This window comes from Vigna umbellata, chromosome 9 (genome assembly GCF_029865625.1).
Source record: "Vigna umbellata cultivar VRB3 chromosome 9, Vumbellata_1.0, whole genome shotgun sequence".
NCBI classification, from domain to species: domain Eukaryota; kingdom Viridiplantae; phylum Streptophyta; class Magnoliopsida; order Fabales; family Fabaceae; genus Vigna; species Vigna umbellata.
The window spans coordinates 49999884-50005520 of NC_142173.1; the positions used below are offsets into that span (position 1 = coordinate 49999884).

A 5637-nucleotide genomic window follows, 5' to 3' on the forward strand; every position below is an offset into this window, starting at 1 on the left:
CGAAGTGGACGAAGTGGTCGAAGTTGACGAAGTGGTCGAAGTTGACGAAGTGGAGGAAATGGAGGAAGTGGAGGAAGTGGAGGAAGTGGATGAAGTACAGGAAGTGGAGGAAGTGGAGGAAGTTGATGAAGTTGAAGAAGTGGAAGAACTGGACGAAGTGGACGAAGTGGATGAAGTTGACGAAGTGGACAAAGTGGACGAAGTGGACGAAGTCGACGAAGTTGACGAAGTGGAGGAAGTGCACGAAGTGGACGAAGTGGATGAAGTTGACAAAGTGAAGGAATTGAAGGAAGTGGAGGAAGTGGACGAAGTTGACGAAGAGGACGAAGTTGACGAAGGGAATGAAGTGGACGAAGTGGAGGAAGTGGAGGAAGTGCACGAAGTGGACGAAGTGTAGGAAGTGTAGGAAGTGGACGAAGTGGACGAAGTGGAGCAAGTGGACGAAGTTGACGAAGTGGACGAAGTGGAGGAATTGGAGGAAGTGGAGGAAGTAGAGGAAGTTGAGGAAGTGGAGGAAGTGGAGGAAGTAGACGAAGTGGATGAAGTGGAGGAAGTGGAGGAAGTGCACGAAGTGGAGAAAGTGGAGGAAGTGGATAAAGTGGACAAATATGTCGAAGTGAAGGAAGTGGACGCAGTGGAGGTAGTGGAGGAAGTGGACGAGGTGGACGAATTGGAGGAAGTGGAGGAAGTGGAGGAAGTGGACGAAGTGGAGGAAGTGGACGAAGTGGAGGAAGTGGAGGAAGTGGACGAAGTGGATGAAGTTGACGAAGTGGACGAAGTTCACTAAGTGAACGAAGTGGACCAAGTGGACGAAGTGAAGGAAGTGGAGGAAGTGGAGGAAGTGGAGGAAGTGGAGAAGTGGACGAAGTAGAGGAAGTGGAGGAAGTGGAGGAAGTGGACTGATGAGTCAATATTTTGTTCAGTTCACTTAGTTTATTGTGCTAGAATTAATCAGGGAATTGTGCTTAATTGTCCAGTATTTTCCCATTTTTACTAATTGTGCTTAATTTGATCGAAAATTCTTATTTTAACTAATTTGAATTATTTAAGCATTATTAATTGCAGGAGAAAATTGTTGGATAATATTTGGGACATTTGGAGGTCAAAATAAATGCCACATCAAATATACTTTAAACTAAGCAAAGACGAGGTGTGAAATTCAATTATGAGAGTGTACATGGAGATGAGCTTGGTTGGAGAAACATTGAAGTGGTATGACGTGGGAAAAAGAGGGCTGCACGTCCACAAAAGCAGAAGGAGGTGCACGAAGAAGGGGTAGCAGGCCCAACTATCTTCATTCACGCTTCCAGCGTTCGTCCAACAGCTTGGAGGGAGCGTCCGGCCTGCACACATTCATTTCAGCGTGAAGGAAGGAGGCTTCATTTTCCAGCAAAGAAGCACACGGACGTCCACGCGGGCTTCACGCTTCCAGCAGCTTGGGAGACAGCGCACGTCCAGCAACTCTGAAGAAGACAGCGCACGTCCAGCTGGCAGGAGAAGAAAGGGTGGCATCCAGCATTTTCCAGCACTCACGGCTCCATTTGGAAGAGTGACGTTCAGCAAATTAAAGGGTGTGTAGCTGGTCTAGCACGTGAATGGGAGGCAATTAATTAGGAGGTGCTTGGAAGAGGTTGCCCGGTGAGCAGGTGGAAATTGGAGAAGCTTCCTTTTTCTTTGCTTTAAGAATGAACGAGCGGTCCAGAAAGCTTGGGAGCTGACGGACGTCCACGCGGGGTTCACACAGAGACGGCCCATGGGGAGCGTCCAGCAAGCATGGGAGGCACCACGCGTCCATCTTTTGAGCAGCAGCAAGCCCAGCAGAGAGAATACGCACGTCCAGCAAGGATGAAGTGCTACGCACGCTCACGGGCTGAAGACCAAAAGCAGCTGCTACGTCCACATGCTGCCACGTCCACACAGCCCATCAACACACGTCCAGCAGCCTTGTGTCCAGCCGAGAAGCGTTCCAGCAGCTTGGGAGAAAAACCTGGTCCAGCAAGTGAAGGGGTTACGAAAAGAAGCTCACGGCCCAACATGTTTCTTCACATTCCAGCACACTCCACGCCCACGCATCCAGCACTCATGTTGGTCCAACATCCAGCCTTCACACAGCAAATAGGGTCCAGCCGCAACTTAGGAGATATGTTGATTTTTGGCAAAAAGGTAGCAGTGGTGGAGAGAATGGAGGGCTATGGGTAGCAGCAGGAACGCACTAGCTGTAGCCGCCACGGAGGAGAATGGTTGAGCTGGAAGGAATATGAGAAAGGGGCACACTTGGAGGAGGCAGTAGCCACGAAGGAGAGAGGAGGACACACGGCCAAGGGCTACAGCCGCCACTTGCCACTCTCTCAGTTTTGGGTTTTTCAGAGGCTTTTGCTTTAAGCGTTTGGAGAAATGTAAGAACTGGGGGATATATTCACGCGGATACGATTTATAGAATGGAAGAAGAGCACTCTTGCCTTTTCATTTTGGGTTTTTTTATGCACTTTTGATTGAATCCTTTTATTGTTTCTATGCTTGAATGTTCATGCTGTTTGAGGAAGAGAACGAAGAAACGCCAACAGGGCCAAGTGGTGATGAGAGAAGCACCCTTCCTTTATTGCGCTGATTCTTGTATTGGGAGATAGAACTCCAAAATTGTAATCTTAATCCAGGAACGCGGAGCAAGGAGAGTGGTGATTTACTTAGGAGACACACGGCCTTGAGTCAGCCGCCACCCCTCACGTAGGAATTCTCGGATTCTGCTCTTGGATTTTGGGGAACGTTGTTTTTGAATGAGAATAGAGGAGCACACGGCCGGGAGGCAGCCAGTTACCATTTGCTTGTTTTTACTTTGAACATTTCGAGATATGGGATGAATGAGAGGAAGACACGTTCTGCTGGAAGAGAGCTCCAAGAGGTTCCTTTTCATTGTTTTCTTACTTGAACAGATAAAACGTTTATATTTTCTTCATATTGGGATGCACACAGTTACTCATTAATTTATTTTCACCGTTCATCGCTCGTTCATCTTGTTCACTGTTCATCGTCACTTTCCTGCATTTCTGGTTTGCGATTCTACTGTTCACGTTGCATTTCCAATGCTGTTTGATTCTCAGTTTGCGTTGGATGGTGCCCTTACTGTTGCGAATCATTTTAATCCCATTTGGTGTATTTTCATTAGCGTTTAGAATAGTTTTCGGCTTATCTGTGCATTTCGAAGTTAAAGTTTAGTTTCTGTCGCACTGCGTTCAAAGTTTGATGAATTTTGCTGCATTTCATACCGATCGGTTACCTCTTTAGACCGTTCGGTTATGTAAGTGTTTGTCCATTTACTACCGTTCGGTCGAAGTTCTTACTGTAGACCATTCGGTTTGTTCTGGTCATTGTTGATGCATGCGTTCGGCTGACTTCTTTGTTGCTTAGTTTCAATTGGTTGCTTATTTCCCGTTCGGTTATTCTTGAAGTTTTAACTTGTTTCCATTTTACTGCTTAATTACCGTTTAGCTGTTTTCTGTATGCGTTCGTTTCTTTTGTTAATAGTACCGTTCGGCTTATGCGTGTTGATTTTCCCACTTCATTTTATTAGTTTGCTTTGAACCATTCGGTGCTCACACTTTATTCTTATTACCGCTCGGTCAAGAACGTTCGGTTTACAATTTTCCTATGCTTTTCCGCTGTTGCACGGTTGAACTTTAATTACTGCATGCCGCTCAGTTTTACCTTTACACTGTTCGGTCTCTAACATGTTTCATTGTTAGAGACCGTTCGGTTTTTTTTGGTTTAAATTTCAATATCATTTTCCATTGCCTGTTGTCTTCATACTGTTCGGTCACCTAATATCGTTCGTCCTTTTCCTTAGCTTTTTAAGTTGCTTTTACCGTTCGGATATACTTCTGTGTATGACCGTTCGGTCTGTTTGTTATTGTAAACGACCGTTCGTTTCATGTCAGGACGTTCGGTCTTTAGCGACCGTTCGCTCATTTCTTTTTCGGAGACCGTTCGGTCTCAATGTTATTACCGTCCGGTTCTTACTTCTGTGCAATTATAGTGCACCATTCGGTCAGTGCTTAATTAGACCGTTCGGTCTTTTATATCACCGCTCGGTTTTAACACTTATGGTTAGAACCGTTCGGTTTTCTGCTTTCAGCTTTTTAATTTTGTTAGTTGTCTTTAACTTCCAATTTGAATTTAATTTAATTTTCCTTGCAAAAAAAAAAAACAGTTTCAACCCCCCCACTACGTGTTTGATCTGAGACTGAACCACAACATTGGTCCTTGAGAGACGACTTAGGAGTCACTTCCTAGTACTATACTGCATTAATTTTGCAAACAACTTTTGTGTGAGGTGCAACCCTCTCAAAAAAATGGCGCCGTTGCCGGGGACCAACAGTTCAGTCTTAGGTCTTTTGTTGTGTTAGTGTTGTGTTGTGTTGTGTGATGTGTTTTAGGATGTTTAGTTAGTCTTGTTTGGGTTTACTTCTTTTATCGATTTTTGTGTGTTTAGATTTTTATCATTTTTTGTATTTTGTGCATTTAGTTGTTGTTTCTGGAAGTTTCAAATTATGTAAATAATGGTTTTCCCCCATGTTATGTTTCTATATGTTTGGTTTAATCTTTGTTTGAAGTGGAAGTCCAGGTATGAGACAGGTTTTGCACTACAATAGAGGAGATGACAGATTCTCAAGACTGGATATATGAGGTGATCAAGAGTCTTCCCAAATTCCATGGGTTGGCACATGAAGATCCATACAGGCACCTCAAGGAGTTTTGTTTGGTGTGTTTGTCGATGAGGCCTGCTAGTGTTTCAAAGGAGACAGTGTTGATGAAAGTGTTTCCAATGTCCCTTCAAGGTGCAGCAAGAGACTGGTTCCTATACCAGTATCCTTTTGATAGTTGGCAGGAAACACAACAGAGATTCCTCAACAAGTTCTTTCCAGCAGCAAAGGTAGTCAACATTAGGAGGGAGATCACTACCATTGAGCAATTTCAAGAAGAAAGCCTGGCAGATTATTGGGAGAGGTTTAACAGGCTCTGCACAGCCTGTCCAAACCACCAAATTTCAGAGCATTTGCTCTTGATTTACTTTTATGAAGGGCTCCTGGACAATGAAAGGATATTAGTGGATGTAGCTGCTGGTGGATCTTTGATGGACAGAACTCCAACAGAGGCAAAGAAGTTGCTCTGCAAGCTGGCGGGTCAAAATCCAAGTGAGGTAGTAAAGGAAAAACCTGAGCAGGTTTACTGTAAACTTGAAATCCCTACTCATGTATCTGAGGTTCAAGTAAATTTTAATGTTTTTGAATTGGTAAAACTTGAACCATTTAAGCCTGTTCTGGATTCTGATATTGATATACATGTGCACACTCATGTTGTGGATTCATTATTCCCTGTAGAGCACATTGACATACCTGATGTTCACTATCCTTGCACTGATCTTGATTTAAATGATAGCCTTGAGGATGCAGCTGATGACTTGGAGATTGGTAAGAAAATTTTCAATGAGCAAAAACAGGTTTATTCTGAACTTGAGATTCCAAACACTTTACCTGATTTGCTTATACATTCAAATGCCTGTGATTTGATGCACACTGATTCTATAGGATTCATGACTGATACTGATACAGATTTGATTGACCATTCTAAAATTTTTGATTC

At 43.9% G+C, this 5637-nt stretch overlaps 1 long non-coding RNA gene across 1 annotated transcript; it reads left to right on the top strand.

Annotated features, from left to right (window-relative positions):
• The first annotated feature begins 1124 nt into the window (after window positions 1–1124).
• LOC148193774 (uncharacterized) lies at window positions 1125–3003 on the top strand. The gene is made up of 2 exons (XR_015782043.1): window positions 1125–2120; window positions 2164–3003. It is a non-coding gene; the product is annotated as an uncharacterized LOC148193774 (long non-coding RNA).
• The last annotated feature ends 2634 nt before the right edge of the window (window positions 3004–5637 follow it).